At 36.9% G+C, this 23917-nt stretch overlaps 1 protein-coding gene across 1 annotated transcript in view; it reads left to right on the top strand.

The window, feature by feature from the left end:
* Positions 1 to 627: 627 nt before the first annotated feature.
* Positions 628 to 23917, top strand: part of HYCC1 (hyccin PI4KA lipid kinase complex subunit 1) — a 124032-nt gene continuing 100742 nt past the window's right edge. The window contains exon 1 of the mRNA XM_074195462.1: positions 628 to 646. The gene's annotated coding sequence lies outside the window, so the exon portion shown is untranslated. The remainder of the gene's footprint in view (positions 647 to 23917) is intronic.

Genomic DNA, 23917 nt, shown 5'->3' with positions numbered 1-23917 from the left:
GGAACAGGAGAATGGCTAAATAATAACAATAATAAAAATAGCTAGCATTTGTATAATGTCTGACACCCAGCAGACCCTGTGTAATGTTCACAACAACCCTGGAAGTTTTGAGACAACTGAAGTTAAGTGACTTGCTCAGGGTCACACTATTACAGTGTTTGAGGCCACATTTGAACTCTGGCCTTCCTATGTCCAGGCCCAGCACTCTAGCCTCTGCTACCAGCAAACTGATGCTCAGGGTGATCAAGGATGTGCCTAGAATAACACAAATGGTAAGTATTAGAGACACAAACTGGCCCCTCCTCCCAATTACTTGTTTTCCTGGAGAACACCGCTCCCCTCCTAGTCATCCAGGCCCCAGACCTTGGGGTCATTCTCATCACCCCCTCTCCTCCCTCCTTCTTCCCCCTTGTCCTTCAGCCTTGGGTTGACCAGTATCAGCCTCGGTAGCAGCTCTCTTAGGCCTTCCTTCCTTTGCACTTAACACAGACAACTACGACCCTCATTCTGATCTCTCTCTCTCTCTCTCTCTCTCTCTCTCTCTCTCTCTCTCTCTCTCTCTCTCTCTCTCTCTCCTGGACCACAGACTCCACAATCTTTCCAGGTGAAGCTGGAAGTATTTCTGAACATGCTCCCCTCTCTCCAGGTATCTATATTTCTTTATAAATTATATCATGTTTCATACTACTAATGATGTACATTATAAACCACAAACTAGACATTAAAAGGGACAGGATAAGAATGAAATAATTTTTGATCTCAGAAGCAATCAACAACCACCATCATTTATGTTCCCATCTGCACTTTGGGAAAAATCGCTTGAGCAGCTAAGCAGAGGTGGATTAGTATGAGGAGAGACATGAGGCAGGGACAGCAATCAGGAGGTTAAGTCTGACTGACAGCTGCGGAGGGTCTGATCCAGTGTTCAGTGAGAAGAAAGGAAGGTTGAAATGGAGACTTGATACCTCATAAGTCTCTTTTTTTTTTTTTTAGATTTTTTACAAGGCAAGCCGGGGTAAATGACTTGCCCAAGGCCACACAGCTAGGTCATTATTAAATGTCTGAGGCCGGATTTGAACTCAGGTCCTCCTGACTCCAGGGCTGGTGCTCTATCCACTGGGCCACCTAACTGCCCCATATACCTCATAAGTCTTAATAAAATCTTGCTGACTAACTGAATTTAGAAATGTAAGATTTGGCAGGTGATTGGAGATGTGACCCCTTTGGGTCAGACGCTTACTTCTTAGGCTATTCCAGTCTATAATAATGCAATAGCCTCCCATCTGGTCTCCAGGCATCCTGTTGTGTTGTCTCTAGTCCATCCTTCACCCAAGCTTCCTAATTCATAGGTCTTTCCCCTGCTCAAAAACCTCCATGGCTCCCTATTGCCTCAAGGGTATGTTGCAAACTCTGCAGCCCAGTATTTAAGGCTCTCCAACTCGAGTCCCACCACTGCCCTTCATGTCCTCAATGCTCTAACTGGAGGGAACTGCCCCTTCTCCAACTCATCCTATTCTCATGCTGGATCATCTGTCTTTAATGAATTTCCCTTCTTTCAAGGCTCATCATCCAGAGGCTCCCTTTGCTTTCTCTTTGCTGAGGAGAGTTTTTCCCACCTCCCATTTCCCTAGAGCCCAGACTTTCCTTTTTTAAATGCGGCTATTTTGAATTATGCTGCTCTGTTTACATGATATGACCCCTCCACCCTGCTCCCCATCCCCAGGGGTAGGGACCACGTGGATTTTCATCTTTCCATCCCCAGCCTGAACTCCAGACCTTACACATAATGGATGCTTAATTAGTACTTGAACTGTAATAAAAGTTACTCCCTCCCCAGATCCTCAGAATCCTCTTCTCTTACAGAGAGGGGTTGGGCTAGGTCATCTCAGATCTGGTCCTCTGGTCCTCACAGTCTATGTTCTCTATGGGGCTCCCATGTGAGAACAGAAAGGTTGATGACTCTGGGCCTTCAGCCAAGCTGGCCTCCTGGGGCTTCACTGTAAAGAGACTTTACACAGCCTCTTCTCTAGTCTTCCCTTCATCTGTAGCTCCAGCGCCATCCCCTACATGGGGACCCCTGGAGATGTCAGTGTCTGTGCCCTAGTGGGACATGTGCATTCTGAGTTATTTCATTAAAATTATTGATTTGGACCCATCAGAATTTTAGAAACTTTATTTTAGAAAATTGAAAGGACAGAAAGGCTAGGACTAGCTCAGAGTCACATAGGGAGTGTCAGAAGTAAGATTTGAACCCAGATCTAACCTCATCCAAAGTCCATTAGCCACCCTACCTCATGGACCATCAAATTGCTCATTCTAGGCCACATTGCCATATCTCACCTTGACCCTTAGAGAGGAGGAAAAATTGTCCTTCACTTGCCAAGACAAAAATGTCTAATCCCTCATGGTCTTGTCTTGGGAGATTTTTCACAAGTTTTCTCAGAATTTGAACATCAGAAAGGATCTCAAATGAAGGAATCTTCTTTGTAATTCTCCAGATAAGTGATTCTCCATTTTCTGCTTGGAAGATGCCCCTTCCCCAGCCCTCCCAGGAGGATAAACCCACTACTTCCTGAGGCAGTCTATTCCTTAGGGACAGTTCATGAACAGGGAGCTTTTTTTTTTTTTTTTTAGGTTTTTGCAAGGCAATGGGGTTAAGTGGCTTGCCCAAGGCCACACAGCTAGGTAAATATTAAGTGTCTGAGGTCAGATTTGAACTCAGGTCCTCCTGACTCCAGGGCTGGTGCTCTATCCACTGCACCACCTAACCTCCCTGACAGGGAGCTTTTTTCTGCTATCAAGTTGAAATTTTCTTCTTCAAATCTTCCCCTTGATCTTATTTTTGACTCCTCAAGAGCCCGGTGGAAAAAGTTTAATCCCTTCTCCACATGGGAGCCCCTCAATTAGACTTCTCTTCTAGAGTCAAATACTCCCAGTTCCTTGAAGCCATTCTTATATGACATGACTAAAGACCCTTCCTTATCCTGGTTGCCTGAACCCTTCCTAGTTTATCAATGTCTCTCTTAAGTCCACAACTGAACCTAATGGTCTGGTTAAGGGGTGGCAAGGACAGAGGACAGTAGGATAATCATCGACTTATTAGAAGCTCTGATCCCTCTTTATGTATCCAAAATTGTATTAGTTTTCATGGCTTCCACATCACATCACTGAACCATATGGAACTTTTAGCTATTGAACCAGTCCCATCTTTTCCACAACATCTGATTAATGATTGTGCCACCTTTATTTGTACTAGTGAAAGTGATTTTTATAGCCAATGATAGAATTTTACATTGAATTTCTCTGTATTATATTCATTCCATTTCTCTAGACTGAAAAAAATACTGATTCTTCCATCTGCCATTTGAATTATTGCTGTGAACTTTCTGTCATCTGCAAGTTTCCTGAGTGTGTCCTTTCTGCCTTAACCCCAAGTCACCGATCTGACTCATCTGAGCCAAACCCTGGGAAATTCCACTAGAGACTTCCCGCCATTTTGACCTTGTGGACCATTAATATCTACTCCTTGTGTTTGACCATGAAAATAGTTCTAAATCTCTCAGGCTTAATCCAGACTCCCCAATCTTCTCTATAAGTAGAGTATGTTTGATTAAGCCCTTTGAAATATAGGTAAAGGAAGGAAGGAAGCAATCATTTATTAAGCATCTACTATGATGCAAGCAAAGTGCTAATTGCTATTACAAATATTATTTCTATCCACAGCCTTTCCCTCACGGATTCATTTGCTTAGCCTTTCACAAAAGGAAATGAGGGTAGTCTGGTGGGATCTGTTCCTGATGTTGTTGGGCAGACTCTTTGGAACTGCCATCTTCCTTTTAGATATTTGTCAACTATCTTTATTGACCAATTCATAAGTTGTCCCAGGAGTTGAAGGCAAGCTCCCTTCGATTCAGAGCAGAATTTGCAGGCTGTGTTCTCTTAACATTTTTTGCTGTTTCATTGAATTTTTCTGGCATTAAAAATTGAGGTGTGGTGATGGTGACTAAGTCAGTGATGACAAAATAAAAAAATAGAGTAACTTGCCTAAAGCAGACTCTCTTAGTCAAAGTCTCATAAAAGACACCAAGCAGATGGGCAGGGTTCTTCTAGACAGTCAAGGCATCTTAATTTTATTTTTGAAAATGTACTGACACATTTTACTGTGACAAAACACTTTCTAATTAGCTTCCAAAGAACCCCTCTCACAAAATATAGTCTCTTAAAAGTTAGTTATCAGCAGAGCAGAGGGATATGGTCTTTCATTTTGACACTGGTGTGGTAACAGGGACTGTTGTAATTGAGTAGAACTTTGGTGAATTGAGGTTATTTTAAATGGAACATAAACCCTTCCATCTACATTCTTTTACCTCTCTCTCCTAAGTGAAATAAGTTTGCCCATCACAAACTCACATTTTATTAAATTGATTTTGTTGAATGGATGTTATATACTTGAGAAGATACAGTGTAGGAATGTGAAAAAAGATATATAGTAGGACCTCTGCCCTCAAAATGCTTCCAGTCTAGTTAGGATGGCAACAGCTGCTTACATTTGTATTCAGGAGCATCTGAAGAAGACTTGATGGAAAAATCATCTACTAAAATGAGATATATTAGGACATAGATACTAAAGTGAAAAAAATATCTGACATTACTCAAGGAAGGGCTAAATGAAATATAATCAAATGCCCAAATGACTTCTTGTTAGAGGAGGGGAAGAGTTGTGGCTCCTCAGGGCAGAGATTGTCATATCTTTCTGAACCTTGAAAGTTGGTAGATCTCTGTAATGTTGAAGATCTTTGCATCCAGGCAGGTGGGGATTGGCTTCTCTATAGGTATCTTTCTCTTCTTTTCTCTGATTATCAGGAAAATGTAGTTCAGTCTGTCAACAAAGACTTGGTAAGATCTAGTTCTAGTGGAAAAAACCATGAAAATAACTTCACACATATAAGATATAGTGTAAAACTAGTTTAATAGAGAAGGAAGATATGTAAAGATGCAGAAGGTGGCATCTTGGAAGGAGTAGACACCTCTCTCTCCCGAGTTATCAAATCAGTCTGCCTAAATCTAGCACCCCTTTTGACTTCCTATTACTCCCAAGATCATGTCTAAGATCCTCTGATACTTGAGTCCTTTAGAACTTGGCCCCTTCCTTCCTTTACAGTCTTCCTACATCTTCCTCATCTTCAGGTGCTCTGGGGTCTGGTGACAATGAGCTCCTTGCTCTTGTTCACACAAAATAACCCATTTCCAGACTTCATTGTTTTCATCAGCTGCCTCCTATGACCTGACCTCTCTCTCTCTTACTCTCTCTCTTGCTCGCTCTCGCTCTCTCTTTATTTTCACCTCTGGCTTCCTCATCTTCCTTCAAATTGCTGGTACATTCACACCTTCCTCGAGAAGTCTTTCTTCATCACCCCTACTCTTAACGCCTTCCTTCAAAGTTGAGTTCCCATGATCACATGCAGATGGAAGATAATCACAGTTGTTTGTATGCTGTCCCCACATCCAATTGTGAGCTCTTGGAGAGGAGGAACCTGTTTTATTTTCAGTTTTGCTTTGCTTTGTAGTCCCAATCCTTAGCAAAGTGCTTTCTGTACAACAGGGCTTAATAAGTACTTGGTTTGGCTTGAGTCTTGAAGGAAGCCACAGAATCTAACAAGTAGGGGAGGGGCCCCAGTATTCCAGGCATGGCATGGAAGTGGGAGATGAGGAGTGGTATTCTCTAAGCTGGTCTGGGGCTGGATTGCCAAGTGTGTGGTGGTAAAAAAAAGTGGAAGAAGACAGGAAAGGCAGGAGTGGGCTTGGTTCTGAAATGCCAAGAGAAGACTTCATATTTGAACTGGAAATGATAGGGAGTCACTGGTGTTTATTTCTAGAAAGGGCACAGTTGGAGAACATGATTAGATCTCCATGTTAGGAAAATGACTTCGGCATCTGAGGACTTGAGGCTGGGCAACTAATCAGAAGTTTCCTGTAGTAGTCTGGTCCAGAGATGATGAAGGAACAAATTGGGTAATGATGATGAGGGTGGGATGATGATGATGATGATGATGATGATGATGATGATGATGATGACATTTATATGGTGCTTACTATGCTACTGTCTCTAGGCTAAGTCATTTATCATTATGATCTCATATGAGCCTCACAACAACCCTTGGGGGGTAAGGTGCTATTTATCACTATTTCACAGTAGAGGCATCTGAGTCAGAAGTTAAGTGACTTTTCCAGGGTCCTATAACTAAGAAGTGTCTGATTCTCTATCCTATGTAAGAGGAGAGAACAGAAATACACATGTATTTTTAAGCACACATATAAATATTATTTTCATAGATATATATTATCTCTGTAACTCACATATAGTGTAGTTTATTGTTTACTATTTGTACTTAATTTATTATATATATTATGGGCATATGTATATACATATTAAAGACATGTATACATATAAATGTAATCTAAACATGACGATATATGTGATTTAAAGAAATTATGATTCTTGCATGCATGTCTTTTTTGTATGTATGTAATATATCTATTGTATTGATGCATGGATCTTTGTATGTATCTATTTATCCATCTATCTATCTATCTATCTTAATTAGTCACTTAATCCCATTACCTAGCAAAAACTAAAAAAAATAATAGGGAAGGTCAGGAAGAGGGAAGGTTTGGAAAGAAAGATCAATACTGTTTTTGATATGTTGAATTTGGATCACTATCAGGGATGTCTAGTTTGAGACATATAAAAATTGATGGGTGATACAGGTCTGGAATTTGGAGAGAGACTATGATTGGTTATAAATATGCCTGGAAATCATTAGAGATAATAATTGTGTCCAAGGGGAGTTTATGTGATCACTGAGTGAAATGGTTTAGAGAGAGAAGAGAGGAGGGCCTAGGACCAAGCCTTGGGGGACACTCATGGTTAGAGGGCATTATCTGGTGGAAGATCCAGCAAAGGAAACAGAGAAAGAGCAGTTAGAGGGGTTTCTCTTCATTAGTTCAAATCTTACCTCAGACTCTAGCTGTGTGACCCTGGACAAATCATTTACCTCAGTTTGACAGTTTTCTCCTGTCAAATAAACTGGTGAAGGAAATAGCACAACCATCCAGATTCTGCCTTCAAATGGCATTATGAAAAGCAGGATGTGATAAAAATAAATGAACACTCAAACCTTTCCAACCCTGCCTGGAAGACTACATTACTAGTGGCTTAGCTAGCTCTGAAGGCTCATTCAGAATATTTGAAAAGGATGAAAGGTCTTGTTTCCTACAAGGAAATGTCATAACAATGCTCAACTGTTCTTCTCACTTTTCAGAGACTCCATAGTTTAGGGGAATTGGTTTCTGTGGTTGTGGGCAGAACCATAACTATGAATTTTCCTGTCTGGGACAAGTACCACAAACCACACCTCTCACAAGAAACAGGAAATACTCTTTCAGTTGGGTGGGGCAGGATACTTGGATTTAGAGATAACGCTATCTTGCTGTGAAAGGGCTGCTGGTGAAGCTGAAGGAGCCCATCACAGCCTGCCATCTGGTAGCTTCCGATTTTAGCAAATATTTTCTGCTAACGAGATGCTAAATTCTGTTATTTCTAGCTGATGCAGAACAAAACGTGTTGTAAGGGCTAAAAATCAGTGTTCTGGGGAAAAGGTCTCATTTCCCCACCCTAGTGAGAGTTCTGGCTCTGGCATTTCCTTTAGGTAGGAATAACAGTGAGTAATTGGCAAATCATCTCTTTTCACCTGGTTTTCAAAAGTCAAATATGGCTAATCCCACATTGAAGTCACTAAGTGAAGGGAGGAGAGGAAACTCACCAATGTACTTCTTTTAGAAGTCCTTGGAGGGCATGCCTGTGAAGTTCTTGCTTTTGGACTCTCTAGGTTTCACAATTGTCTATCAAGAACCTGTTCATAATTATACTTTTTTCTAGTGAAAAATTGCACTTTTTCTAGTGAAAAAAAAAGAGGAACCTAGACCCTGTGATTAAAAGACAAGGCCGAAAAGCGATGGGGGAGGTGGATATTTTGCTTGCATGTATGTCTTGTGTCTTTCCGGGTGAGCTTTTGTCCATGGTTGACAGATTCTAGAACTGCAGACCCTGGCAGGGGCTCTCAGATAAAATCCTGTATTCCAAGGTCTTCAGCTGAGCCCTGCCATCACACTGCTCTTCAAAAACCTGGTGGCAAAAACTGAGGTTCATTATTTTTTTGTTGTTAGCTTTGTTAATAAGGAACACATATTCATTTTTGAATATTTTAGGCAAAATCCATTTTGGATTCTTATCAGTCTGAGCAAAGTTGTATGCCAGTGATCTGCTTGGTTCATGGTCCCTGTCTGTAGTTTAATTTGACTAGCAAACTCCTGCTATGGAATTCTCTATCAATGGAAGTTAGCAGTTTTTCTGTGATTTACAAATATAGAGAACTGTCAGGGGTCCCTGGTCATGCAGCTAGATTCTGTCAATGGCAAGACTTGAACCCAGGTCTTTCTTCAATACTCTCTCCATTATATAATGCTACCTATCAAATCAGTTAATTTAATGAAAATTGTGTTAACATTAAAATAGCATATTTTAAGAAAAGTATGGGAATTTAAATATCAGGGGTAATATATATATATATATATATATATATATGTTAATAGATATTAGGGAAGATTATTTTTTTAAAAACCCAGTAACAAAGGTGAAAATATACTTCAACAGTGGAAGTAGATATTTTTTAAAATGAGAAATGTTAGTTAATTTTTTTCCATTTTAAATTGATTATTTTTAACTTTCATCAAGAAATGCTTTTGAGGGGCAGCTGGGTGGCGCAGTGGATAGAGCACCAGCCCTGGAGTCAGGAGGGCCTGAGTTCAAATTCAACCTCAGACACTTAATAATTACCTAGCTGTGTGGCCTTGGGCAAACCACTTAACTCCATTTGCCTTGCAAAAAACCCCCAACAACCTAAAAAAAAAAGAAAGATTTTTTTTCTCCAATCTCTTTCCACTTCATTGTAAAGACAATAAAAAGTGATATCAGTTATACATGTGAAATTATGCAAAACATATTTCCTTATTAGGAAAGGTTTCCAGGTTGCAAAAAAAATCAAGAAAAATAAAATAAAAATTATGTTTCAATCTGCATTCAGACTGTATTACTTCTTTCTCTGGAAATGGATAGCATTTTTCAACATATTTCTTTTTCTGAAAATGGCTTGTTTATATCCTTTGATCATTTATCAATGGAGAAATGACTTATTTTTATAAATTTGACTCAGTTCTATAAACATTTGAGAAATGAGGCCATTGTCAGAGAAACTTGCTGTAAATCTTCTTCCCCCCCAGCACCCCCCAGCTTCCACTTTTCTGGTTTCATTCTAATCTTGACTTTTTTGGTTTTGTTTCTACAAACCTTTTTTTAATTTAATCAAAATTAGCTATTTTACTTCCCACAATGCTACCTATCTCTTGTTTGGTCATAAATTCGTCCCTTGCACATAGATCTGACAGATAAACTATTTCATGTTTCCTAAATTTTTTATATTACCATTTCTGTCTAAATCAGATACCCATTTTGACCTTATTTTGGTATGTATGTATGGTATGAGATATCAGTCTATACTGCATTTCTACTGTTTTCCTGTTTTCCCTGAATTTTTTTGTCAAATAGTGATTTAATATCCCTAAATTTTAGAGGTTTGGGTTCATCAAATACTAAATAACTATGATCATTTACTTTCACTGGAGAAGAAAGTAAGACTGGTGATTTAGCACAGACCTCCTCACTCAAATACAATTTACTTGCTTGTCAGGTCATCACCTACTGATGACATGGTGGTCTTCAAGAATGAAGGGCAAAACAATAACAAAATGGTCATTTACTAAAGTAAATTGTGTACCTAATCTATTCCATTGATCCACCACCCTATTTTGTAACCAGTGCCAGCTTATTTTGATAATTACTGCTTGAAATACAGTTTGAGATCTAGTACCGTTAGATCACCTTCCTTTACCTTTTTTCCCCATTGTTTCCCTTGATATTTTTGAGGTTTTATTCTTCCAGATGAATTCTGTTTCTTTTTAGCTCTATAACATATTTTTTGGTAGTTTGTATAGCTCTGAATAATAAATTATTATCATTTTTATTATATTGGCTTGGTCTACTCATGAACAATCAACATTTCTCCACTTATTTAGATCAGAATTGTTTGTTAAAAATGTTGTGCAATTGTGGCTTGGCAAGTACTCTCCCAGGTATTTTATATGGTCTGTTGTTATTTATTTATCTATTTATCTATCTATCTATCTATCTATTTGTTTGTTTGTTTGTTTGTTTGTTTGTTTATTTATTTATTTGCAAGGCAAATGGGGTTAAGTGGCTTGCCCAAGGCCCCACAGCTAGGTAATTATTAAGTGTCTGAGACTGGATTTGAATCCAGGTACTCCTGACTCCAAGGCCGGTGCTTTATCCACTATGCCACCTAGCCGCCCCCATCTGTTGTTATTTTAAATGGAATTTCATTTTCTATTTCTTCCTGTTGAATTTTGTTAGTATTATAGAGACATGCTAATGACTTATTTGGGGTTTATTTTATATCCTTCAACTTTACTAAAGTTTATTTCAACTAGGCTTTTAGTTGATTTTCTAAGATTCTCATCATATCATCTGCAGAGAGTGACAGTTTTGTTTCATCATTGCTTATTTCAATTACTTCAATTTCTTGTTTATTTCTTCTTGCTATAGTTATATTTCTAGTACAATGGTGAATAATATGCCTGATTATATACATGCTTGTTTCTCTCCTGATCTTTTTGGGAAGGCTTCCAGCTTATCTCTATTACAGAAAATACTTCCTAATAGTTTAAAGTAGATACTAATCACTTTAAAGAAAGTTACATTTATTCCTAGAATTTTTAATAGGAATATTTGTTATATTTTTTCAAAAGCTTTGTCAAAAGTATCTAGTGATATAACCATATGAATTTTGTTTTTTTAATTGATATGATCAATTATGCTGACAGTTTTTCTAATATTGAGCCAATCCTAGGTGCCCAATATGAATTCTTCCTGGTCATAGTATATGCTTTAATTTCCTTGCTAGTATTTTATTTGAAATTTTTTGCATCAATATTCATCAGGGACATTAATCCATAGTTTTCCTTCTCTGTTTTGCTCTTCTTGGTTCAGATTTCAAAACCACATGTGTGTCATGAATAGAATTTGGTAGGATGCCTTCTTTTTCTATTTTTCCAAATAGTTTAGGATATAAATTATATAAACTTTATATAGTATTGGAATTAATTATTCTTTAAATGTTGGTAGAATTCATTTGTGAATCTATCTGGTTCTGGGGATTTTTTCTTAGGGAATTCATTGATGGCTTATTCAATTTATTTTCCTCTGATGGGTTTATTTAAGTATTTTAGAAAATATCCTCTTCTGTTATCTGGGCAATTTATAGTAGACCTCCTTCTACAGAGGCTAAGGTCTATTAGAGAGAGGAGAGAAGGTTTAAAATGTTCACACTAAAAGCATTGACCTTTAGAAACAGCATCTTTTAGTGGCTAACTAAAAGTATAACTGCTATTTCATAGTTAATGACAGTCTGAAGCAAAAAAAGACTTTAACTGGTTGTTAACAAGATGAGCTACTTGAAGGCTGATGATAATGGGCACCTACAGCTCATCTTTGGTTCCACTTCTGCCTGGGGTGGAGGGACAATAGTTTTCTGTTACTTTTCCCTTCCTAAAATCTGTGTCAATGTGGAATGGGAAGTGAAGTCAGAGAGTAGTGGAACTTCTTCCTGTCTTTATGCAGAGACTATATTAAAGACAAAAAAAAATGGAGGGAAAGACAGAGATGGGGATATAGGAAAAAAGAGAAATGGACAGAGAGAGACGGTACCAGAGCCAAAGAAGGGGGAAAAAAGAGTGCATTCTAGCACCAAGACCTCTTATACCTCTGTCTTTGGTGCTGGAATGGACTCTTTCCTCCCCTCCACCTAGGGTCTTCAAGACCAGCTTCTATGTGAAGTTTTTTCTGATCCTCTTCTCTTCTCAAATGACATTGTAGTCATTTTGCTTGTATTTTGAATATACATGGCACATATACACATGTTGACTTTTTTGAGAGAATGAAGAAGGTGAACTCCTTGAGGGTAGCTATTGTGTCACTTCTGTCTTTGTATTTCTAGAACTTAGCAGAATGCCGGGGACATATTAGTGGCTTGTTGATTGATTGATTACCATGAAGGACCTTGAATTTATGCAATATGAGGCTCAAAGAAACCAGGACTCCTCAGCTTGGAGAAGAGAGGATTTCAGAGGACATCAAAGCTCTGTTTAAAAATTCAAAGGACTATCATATGGAAAACAGATTTGACTTGGTCTCTTTGGTGCCAGAAGGCAGAATCAAAATGGAAATTTCAAAGAAGCACATTTAGACTTGAGGAAAAGACAAATTTCCCAACATTTAGAACTCTCTAATAGTGGAATAGGTCACTAGATATCTCTCAGTCAAATTCAATGACCACTTGTTGGGTGTGTTGGAGGAAGCATTCTTATTCCAGTAGAAGTTGGATTTGATGGTCACTGAGGTCCTTTCCAATGTTGAAATTCTAGGTTCTATTTTCTATTTAAATGATTTGGGTGCATTTCTTAATTTTTCCTACTAGATCATAAACTCTCTGAGGGAATAAACTCTACTTCTCATGGTTTGTCCTTTAGCAATAACTTAATGGACCCATGATCTTCTCACTGGGGGCATGCCCTTTAACAGACTGTAGCCCAATTCACTTATTTTGCCTTTATCTTAACCTAACCCCCCCCCCCCCCCCCAGCATGTTTATTCACATTTGGAATCAGAAGGTCCATGTTTCAATCCTGGCTTGGTCATTCATGTTAGACCTTGGATACAGCTCATTTCATTTCTTAAGACCTCAGTTTCCCCAACTTTAAAATAAAGGGTTGGACTTGATGTCCTAGGCCTCTTCTAACTCTAAATCTGGAGTTGTTTTGCCTTTTTGAGATTTGAAGACCATGGAAAGTGAAAGGGACTATTCCTATCAATTGTATTATATATTATTTTCTCTAGGAATTTCATAATGGTTAGATTAAGAGAGCCAGAATCAATAAGAAGTCTCATTTATATAGCACTTTAAGGTTTATAAAGTATATAGGATGCAATTATTATTATTGCATGGGTGACTTACATGATGTTAGGGGTCCAGGAAATCTAACCTTTTACTAGCTAAATGATTGTGGCAAGTTACTTAATCTCTGTTTGCTTTAGTTTTCTCATATGCGAAATGAACACAATAACTGCACCTCCCTTCCAGAGTTGTTGTGAAGATCAAATAAAGTAATGTTCAGCAGAGGACCTGGAGCTTAGTAGGTGCTTAATAAATTCTTGTTAGGGCAGAGCCATGATGTAAGAATAGAGGAAGTTTTACAGCAAATTCTCCCAACATTCTTCTCCAAATGACTTTTAAATAATGCCTCAAATTGAATTTGGGAATAGCAGAGACTACAAAAGATCAGTTTGAGAATTTTTTTCATCTCAAGACAGAGACAAAGAGGGGGAAAAAGAGTCCACCAGGACAGCAAGACAATGTAGGAGATTGTCAGGAGAGGTCTGTAGCACATGTGATGGCAACATTAGCTGTGGACCTTGAAAGTGGTAGCAGCAGCAGGGAGCTCTTGGTCCAGAGATGGTGAGGGGATTGAACAACTATTCAGAGAGAGATTACAGAGAACCCCTTTGCCAGCCTTGGTTATAGGATTGGGCACTATTTGGCAAATCCTATACATTTCCAGGTTGTAGTTCCTATACACACTTCCAGGTTGTAGTTCCAGTGTGGAGAGAGAGCTTGTGACCACAAGGAAACAGGGGCCTGATGAGTGATAGGACTTGTAGTTGCAAGGGATTAGGCCCTTCTTAGGTAAGGACCAGGGCAGAGACCAGGACACCAGTTGTGATCACAACTCTCCTTGGATCTTACCACCAAAAGAAACACCAAAGTTTTCCAAACTCCCAGAGCTAGTTCTGAAAACAATAGCATGAAAAATCCTGAAGCTTGAAATAGAACCTCACTCATCTTGAGGTAAGTAAAATCCAACTTTAGTATAAAGTTCAAAGTCAAGAAATAAGCAAACAACAAAAAAAGTACCTGCCCATAAAAAGCCACTTCAGAGACAGAGAAGATCAAGATATAGATGCAGAAGAAAACAATGATGTGAAAAACAGCTGCAAGCAAAGCCTTGAAAGAAAAGCAAAGAAAAATGCAAATTGACACAAACCAATTAAGAATTTCTTAAAAGACCCAAAGAAAGAGCAAAAAAGAGTGGTGAATGAAATGAGAATAATATGAGAAAACTATGAAAAGATAATTCATAGTTTGATAAAAGAGGGACAAAATGTCAAAGAAAATATTTTAAAAACCAGAATTGGCCAAATGGTAAAAGGGATACAAAACTACATTAATAAAAATAGCTCAAAAAGCAGAGTTAGTCAGATGGAGAAAGAAGCTTCCTGAAAAAAAAATTTCTTAAAATTTGTAATTGGACAAGTGTATGCTAATGACTTCATGAGACAGCTATAAACAATAAAACAAAGTCAAAAAATGAAAAAATGGAAGAAAGTGTGAAATAACTTAACTTGCATGGTTATCTTGTAAAATAATGTGCCTTGTAGAAAAATAGATAACTTAAAATTCATTAGACTACTTGAAAGACATGATAAAAAAAGTCTAAACATATTTCAAGTAATTATAAAGGAAAACTTTTCTAATATATTAGAACTTAAAATAGAAATTGAAAGAGATCTCCAAATGAAAACTCTCAGTAATATTATATCCAAATTCCAGAGTTCTCAAGTCAAAGAGAAAATTCTGAAAGCAGTCAGAAATAAACCATTCAAATACCATGGAGTCACACAAGATTTAGTAGCTACCATATTAAATGAATGGAGGCCTTGGAAAATGATGTTCCAGAAGGCAATTACAATTATTTTTAATTGTAAGATTACAATTAAGAATGATCTTCCCAGCAAAACTGGACCTTTTGGACAAAAATGGATAGTTAATGAAACAGAGGATTCTTAAACACTCCTGATGAAAAGAACAGGCATGAATAGAAAATTTATTGTTCAAATATAGAACTCAAGAGAAATGTAAAAGAGAAATGAAAATTTACTTTCAAATATAAAGAGAAATGTAAATATGAAACTCAAGAGAAATGTAAATATGAAAGAGAAATCATAAGGGATTCTGCTTACATTCCTATAAAAGAAGATGATACATGCAACTCCTAAGAATTTAGGAAGGTTGAAAAAGAGAAATGTACTAGAAGAAGGCAGGAGAGAAAGAATGGGAGAAATTATCTCACATAGAAGCCCAAGGCAAAACTTTTATAATGGAATGGAAATTGTGGAGCTATGCTTGACTCTTATCTGTTTTGTTTCAAGTGGAAAAATATGTATACATAATCAATAGGTAATATCATTTTATCTTACCCAACAGGGAAGTAGGAGGGGAGGGGGAATAAGAGAAAAGAGAGATAGTAAGAGGGAGGATGGATTAATAGTAAGAAACAAAACAGATTTTGGGGGGGATGGATGGAGAGAGAAAAAAAGAGAGAGGAGTAAACAGAAGAAAATAGGATGTAGGTAACTATACAGTTAGTAATTATAACTGTGAATGTGAATAGGATGAACTCATCCATAAAATGCAAGCAGATAGCAGAATTGTTTAGAAATCAGAATCCAACCATATGTTGTTTATAAAATTAACACTTGAAACAGAAAGACACATACACAAAGTTAAACTATGTGGCTGCAGCAAACTCTATTTTGCGTCAACTAAAGTAAGAAAGGCAAAGATAACAATCCTTATCTTATACAATGCAAAAGCAAAAATAGGTCTAGTTAAAAGAGATAATCAAAGAAACTACATTTTGCTAAAAGATACCATAGACAATGAACAATATCAATACTGAACACATATCCAAATTCTTGTAGAATATTTTAAATGAGTTATAGGAGTAAAAAGAAAGTAAAACTATATTTTTAGAAGACCCCAATTTTTCCATTCTCAGAGCTAGATATATCTAACCATAAAATAAATAAGTTAAGAAGATGAATAGACTTTTAGAAAATTTAAATAGGATTCACCTCTGGAAAAAATTGAATGGGAATAGAAAAGAATATATCTTTTTTTTAGCTGTACTGGAATCTTAAAAAAAAAAAAGGACCACGTATTAAAAAGTATAAAATCCTCACAAATTCAGAAATATTTAATTCACACTTTTCTGACCATAATTCAATAAATATATGATCTAATCCTTATGAATGAGTGGGTTAAGGAATACAACAAAGAAATAATATTCATTAAAGATAATGATAATAATGAGACATTTGAAAATTTGTGGGATACAGTCAAAGCAGAATTTAGGGGCCAAAATATATATATATCTTAATGTGTACATCAATAAATTAAACATATAGATTAAAAAACTAGAAAAAGAACAAATTAAAAATCTCCAATTAAATAATAAAGTGGAAATCTTGCTAATCAAAGGAGAGACTAATAAAATTGTGAGTAAAAAAATCATTGAATTAATCATTAACAGTAGGAGCTGGTTTTATGAGGGAAAACAATAAAATAGATTAAACCATTACTTAATTTGATTTTAAAAATAGAAAAAAGAAAAACTAAATTACTACTGTCAAAAATGAAACAGGTGAATGAACCATCAATGAAGATAAAATTAGAGCAAGGAATTATTAGGAGTCATAAAAACTGACAATCTAAGTAAAATGGTTGAATATTTACAAAAATATAAATTATCCAGATTAACAGAAGAGGAAACTTGAATTACTCCTTCTTAGAAAAAGAAATTGAATAAACCATCAATGAAATCTCTAAGAAAAAAACCTCCACAGCTGTGAACTCATCCAACCCTTCTGGAGAGCTATTTGGAACTATGCCCAAAGGACAACAAAAATGTGCATACCCTTTGACCCAGCAATACCACTACTGGGTCTATACCCTGAAGAGATAATGAAAAAGGGTAAAAACATTACTTGTACAAAAATATTTATAGCAGCCCTGTTTGTGGTGGCAAAGAATTGGAAATCCAGTAAATGTCCTTCAATTGGGGAATGGTTTAGCAAACTGTGGTATATGTATGTCATGGAATACTATTGTTCTATTAGAAATCAGGAGGGATGGGATTTCAGGGAAACCTGGAGGGATTTGCATGAACTGATGCTGAGTGAGATGAGCAGAACCAGAAAAACACTGTACACCCTAACAGCAACATGGGAGTGATGTTCAACCTTGAAGGACTTGCTCATTCCATCAACACAACAATTGGGAACAATTTTTGGCTGTCTGCAAAAGAGAGTACCATCTGTATCCAGATAAGGAGCTGTGGAGTTTGAACAAAGTACAAGGACTATTCCCTTTAATTCAGAAAAAAAAAAAACAAAACCCCAGATGTCTTATGGTTTGATCTGGTTACCTCTGAGAATTCTGTTCTCTTTAAGGATATGATTTCTCTCTCATCACACCCAATTTGGATCGAGGTACAACATGGAAACAAAGTAAAGACTGACGGAGTGCTATCTGTGGGGTGGCGGTGGGGGAGGGAAGCAAGATTGGGGGAAAACTGTAAAACTCAAATAATATCTTTAATAAAAATTAAAAAAAAAAGAAAAAACCTCCACAGTCAGACGGATTTATAAGTGAATTCTACTAAACATTTAAAGAACAATTAATTCCAATACCATATAAACTATTTGGAAAAATAGGCAAAGAAAGTCTACCAAATTTTTTTATTCCATAAATAAGGTTTTGATACCTAAACCAAGGAGTGCAAAGACATTTAAAAATTAAAAAAAAATTAAAAATAGATGAAAAAATAGCCCAATTTCCCTAATGAATATTGATGCAAGAATTTTAAATAAAATACTAGAAAGGAGATTACAGCAATATATTACAAATCTCATACCCTAAGACCTGATAAAATTTAAATCAAGAATTCAAGACTGGTTCAATATCAAGAAACTATCAGGACTACATATATAACAAAAAACCCAACAAAAATCATATTATTATATCAATAGGGGAGAAAAAGCTTTTGATAAAATGAAATACCATTCTTAATAAAAACACCAGGAAAACATAGGAATAAAAGGGGCCTTTCTTAAAATAAGTACTATCAATCCAAAACCAACAGCAAGAATTTCTATAATGGAGACAATATAAAGATTTCCCAATAAGATGATAAGCAAGGATGTCCATTATCACCATTATTATTTAATATTATATCAGAAATGCTAGTTATAGCAATATGATATGAAAAAGAAATTGAAGGAATGAAAATAGGAAATAAGGAAACAAACTATTACTCTTTTTTCATTTTATTTTCTTCCAAATTACATGCAATGATAGTTTTCAATATTCATTCTTTAGCAAACTTTTGAGTTCCATATTTTTCTATTATCCTCCCTTCTTTCCCTCTCCCCCGTGGCAGAAAACAATCTCATAGACTGTACATATACAATCAAAAAACCATTACTCTTATGATGGCTGCTCATAGATAATCCTAGAGAATCAACAAAAAAGTTAGTTGAAACAATAATTTAGCAAAGTTACAGGATGTAAAATAAAACATATATAAATAATTAGCATTTCTATATAGAAAACAACGAGAAAATATATGTAGAATAACTGCAAGCACTGAAAAAATACTTGGGATTTTTCCTGTAAAGACGAATCCAAGGACTATGAACACAATTACAAAATACTTTTCATATAAATAAAGTCAGATCTAAACAAACGGAAAAATATCATTTGTTCATGGGTAGGCCTAGCCAATATAATAAAAGATGATAAAACTATCTAAATTAATTTACTCATTCAGTACCATACAAATCAAAGTACCAAAGAATTTATAGAGCTAGAAAAAAATAATAGCAAAATTCATCTGGAGTTGCAAAAGGTGAAAAAAATCTAGGGAATCAATGGGAAAAATATGTGAAGGAAGGTGACCTAGTGGTTCCAGATTTCAAACTATATATTTTTTAAATTTTATTTTATTTTTTAGGTTTTTGCAGGGCAAATGGGGTTAAGTGTCTTGCCCAAGGCCACACAGCTAGGTAAATATTAAGTCCCTGAGGCCAGATTTGAACTCAGGTAGTCCTGACTCCAGGGCTGGTGCTCTATCCACTGTGCCACCTAGCTGCCCCTCAAACTATATTAAAAAGTGATAATCATAGAAACTATTTGGCACTGTTAAGGTAATACAGTGATGGATCAGTGAAATGCATTAGGTGCACAGTACCTAATGTAGTAGTAACATAATATTTGATAAATCCAAATATCTAAACCTTTGGGGCAAGAATACACCATCTGACAAAAACTGTTAGGAAAACTGGAAAGATTTTGCCAGAAATTAGGTATAAACCAATATCTCATGCCATATACCAAGATAAGGTTAAAATGTATACGTAATTTAGACATAAAAGGAAATAAAGAAATTTGGAGAGCATGGAAATATTTGCCTGTCAGATCTAAGGATAAGGGATGAATGTGTGACTAAATAGAGAGAGAGAGAGAGGATCATGGGAACTAAAAGAGATAAATTTGGTAACATGAAACTAAAAACAAATGCAGCCAAACAAAGCCAATACAATCAAGATTAGAAGCAAAACAAGAAAACTGGGGTGGAATTTTCACATCAAGCTTCTCTGATAAAGGTCTCCTCTCTCAAATATATAGGGAACTGAGCCAAATTTATAAAAACAAGTCATTTCCCTATTGATAGATGGTCAAAGGATAAAAACAGGCAATTTTCAGAAGAAATCAAAGCTGTCAACAGTCTCATGGAAAAGTGCTCTAAATTATTATTAGAGAAATTAAAGTGAAAACAACTCCAAGGTACTACTTCACACTTATTATATTGGCTAACATGACAGAAAGGGAAAAGAATGAATGTTAAATGAAACAACATTGAAAAATTGGGAGATCCATGCATTGCAAGTGGATCTGTAAACTGACCTTAACCACTCTGGAAAACAATTTAGAGCAATGATGAAAATGCTATAAAACTGTGTATATTCTTTGACTTACAGAACCACTATTAGGTCTATATCTCAGTGGAATAAAAGAAAATCGAAAAGGACTGATATGGACAAAAATATTTTGTGGTTGCAAAGAATTGGAAATTGCTAGGATGCTGTCAGCTAGGGAATGACTGAAAAAGTCATGGAATATTGAATGTGATGGAATCCTTTTGGACTATAACAAATGATGAGCAGGATGGATTTAGAAAAATTCATGAAGTCTTACATGAATTGATACAATGTGAAGTGAGCAGAACCAGGAGAACATTGTACACAGTAAGAACAATATTGTAACAATGATCAATTGTGAAAGACTTAGCCACTCTGAACAAGATAATGATCCAAGATAATTTCCTAGGATCACTGATTAAAAATGCTAAGCATATCCAGAGATAGAACTCATGGAGTTTGAGTGTAGACTGAAGGGTAACTTTTGTGTGTGTGGCATAATTGATGTGCAACGGGTTTTGCATGATTTTACATGTATAATTGATATATTGCTTGCCATTTCAATGGGTGAGGGAGAGACTGTTGGGAAAGAATTTGGAACTTCAAATTTTGAAAAAGGAATGTTAAGAATACATTCAAAATGAATAAATACTTCTCTTTCCTTCCATTATATGAAGTAGTCCCTTATGTCAGCATTTCTGTTTCCTTATCTGTAAATGAGGTGAAACTTCACAATGTCTAAAGTCCCTAGGAACTCCAAATGTTTGCACAATATGTTGGAGATCTCTATTTAGGTCCTTATCACCTCTCACCTGTTCAGCTATCTTATTGGTCTCCCTGCCTCAAGTATTCACACTACAATTCATTCTCCACTCAGCTCCTAAAGCATGGTTCTGATCATGTCACTCCCCTCTTCAACAAACTCTAGTGGCTCCCTATTGCCTCTAAGATGAAATATAATCTCTTTGGGACATTTAAAACTCTTCACAATGTGCCCTGTTCCTCTCTTTTCATCCTTTTTTCCATTCTCTTTTCTGGATTTACTTGAACATCTTCCTCTATCAATTTTCTTACTCTTCTATGCCTGGCAAGCTTTCTCATCCAACCGCTGGGTCTTAAAATGTCTGGCTTCCTTTACAATTCAGAAAATAGCAGTAATAGCTAGCCTTCATGTAGCCCCTTTTAATTTGCAAAAAAAACCCAAACCCTTAACTTTTGATTACATCATTTAATCCTCATAAAAGACCTGGGAGTTGAGTGATATTACCATTTTGCATGTAAGGAAACTGAATGCCAGAGAGATTAAGTGATTTGTCCAGGGTGCCAGCATCTAAACCAGAATTCAAAATCAAGTCTTCCTTTTCTGACTCTGTGTCCACCCCTCTAGACAATGTGTTGCCTTGCTGCTTCATCTCCATGTCTTCCAGAGTCCATATCCCTTCTCTCTTTTCCACTGTAACTCATTGCCTCCAAAAGTGAGATCATTCTCAATTTCTCTTGCACAAATGGGTAGAGCTCTTGGGTAACAATATGCCTGGGAGAGGACAGTTTGGCTCCCAGCTCCTACAGATTAGCAAGGTGGTGTGGGCCCCATTTCACCTATGTCTTTGCACCTGGCCTTTTGATCTTTCTCTTGCCTTCCATGATGAAATATCACCTATGCTGCAGCATGTGTCTCCTGTGATTTTGCCTTGGGAATGTGACTCTGAGACCTAGACACTGGGAAGTAGAGTCCCTTCTATCAGGCAGGCTTCATTTCTCTCAGTAAAACCATCATGGGCCATGCAAATCTTGCTAGATGCAATACACTTCTGTAAGCATGCATGATAAAACATTCATTAATTTACATCTAGCATTATAAAAAGACAATTTTCCTAGACATATAGGTCACATATTTGTTGAACAAAAGAATGCAAGGCCAAATATGCATCTATGGAAAAGCAGTAAGTATACTAATTTTTTTGAGTCAGAGGAGATGGTTTTCAGTCCTGTGCCTGGATCTTACTGTGATCATAGAACACAGATTTGGAACAGAAGAGTCCAACCCTTCCTTGTACAGATGAGGAAACTGAGAGCTCATCTATGAAGCCTGTGAGTAAATGCCTGTTGCAGGAGATGAATCTAATCATCCTGTGCCATACCCACAGTGCGTCAAATCACTGCCTCAGTTTTCTCATCTCTGAAATAGGAGCGGGGGGGGGGGGTGTCAAATAGATGGCCTTTGAGTACTTTGCAGCTCCATCCTTGGCTCCTTTATACATAGTTGTTACCCATATACCAATTGGAAGTATATTTGCTATATGTTCTTTGGAACCCAAGATGATACTGCTTCCAGTGCCACTTGCTGTGTGCGTTAATGGCATTGAAAAGATGTCTAAGCCCTTCTGTGCCCCTCTATAATGTGAGCCCACTAGCCTGCAAGTATTTATCCCCTTTTTTTAGCTTTTTATAAAGCAAATGGGGTTAAGTGGCTTGCCCAAGGCCACACAACTAGGTAATTATTAAGTGTCTGAGACTGGATTTGAACCCAGGTACTTCTGACTCCAGGGCCGGTGCTTTATCCACTATGCCACTACACCACTACACCACCCCCTATCCCTTCTTTAAGTCATGGTAATCCTATTTGGATTTAGGAGAAATATATTTGTTTCACGGGGTTATCTTTGATGTCAAGCCTAGGCTTAGACCTTTGTGACTCTTTTATCACACACACACATACACACACACACACAAACACACATTTGAGGGGGGAAAAAACTGATTCATTTGAAAAGTATTTCTTACTTATCATATGATGGTATATTGCTAAGGACTAAGAATGCAAATACAGAAGTGAAACTGTCCTGGCTCTTAAGAAGCCCACATTTGAATGAGATAAACAACATACATGCATGTCTCTAGAGATTGTGTACAAAAGGATCAGTGCCCCAAACAGCATCTAGTCCCCTGTACTTTTCTTATTCCATAAACTCTAGCTTTCCCTGGTTTGACTTTCTGTTTCTCATGGATGAAAGTTTCCTGGATCTCTTTAATGTTCCTGATCATCAGCATTTACATTTATCCAATATTAAGAACATCTGGGATTATCCACACATATAGAATGTTTCAAAGGTACCAAGTTCAAGCAGTCTTCAATTCTTTCATCTGAAAAATGAGGTTGATGATCTCTAAGTATTCTACTACAAACTTTTGATCCTATGAAGTGAGACTTGTCTTCCAAAAACAGGATCAAGCATTTCCCTTTTTCAGGTTAGCAAGTATGAATTGGGAAAGACTTGATTACATCAGCTTTACAGGGCACTGATGTCCTCTACTGATAGAGTCTTGTAACCAAAGAGGGTAAGATAATAATATAACTTCAAATAAGTCACTGGGTAATGTAATGTAATGATAAAGACTCCAAGACGTCACTGGGGAAGGTAATGGTATAGTCTTGAACAAATCCAGGGATTCCATGAACAAATTCTGGAGAGAAGGGAGTGAAGTGCAGTAGATATGAGATGGTCTTGGAGTCAGGAAGACCTGACTACCTTCATACACTACAACTCACTTTCTCCTTAAGGCTCTTTTCTTGTGCTCTCCTGGTCTTCGACCTTTTTGGTCTTCTTTGCTGTATCTTCTTCCAGACTGCGCCTGGTAATTCTGGGTATTCCGCAAGGTTCTGTCCTGGTCCTCTTTTCTCATCGTCTGTTATCTTGTTTGGTGATCTCATCAGCTCCTGCGTATATCCAAGTGGTTCTCAGCTCTATCTGTCCAGGCCTCAGATCTCTACAGCTCTTGCATCTCTGTCTAGGAATGGGAAAAACTTGTCAAGTCTCATCTTTAAAAACTCTTAAAAGGTCCAGAGAG

The sequence above is a fragment of the Macrotis lagotis genome, chromosome 7 (assembly GCF_037893015.1).
Source record: "Macrotis lagotis isolate mMagLag1 chromosome 7, bilby.v1.9.chrom.fasta, whole genome shotgun sequence".
NCBI classification, from domain to species: Eukaryota; Metazoa; Chordata; class Mammalia; order Peramelemorphia; family Peramelidae; genus Macrotis; species Macrotis lagotis.
The sequence above is the reverse complement of the archived record's forward strand: the minus strand, read 5'-3'. Positions and strand labels throughout refer to the sequence as shown.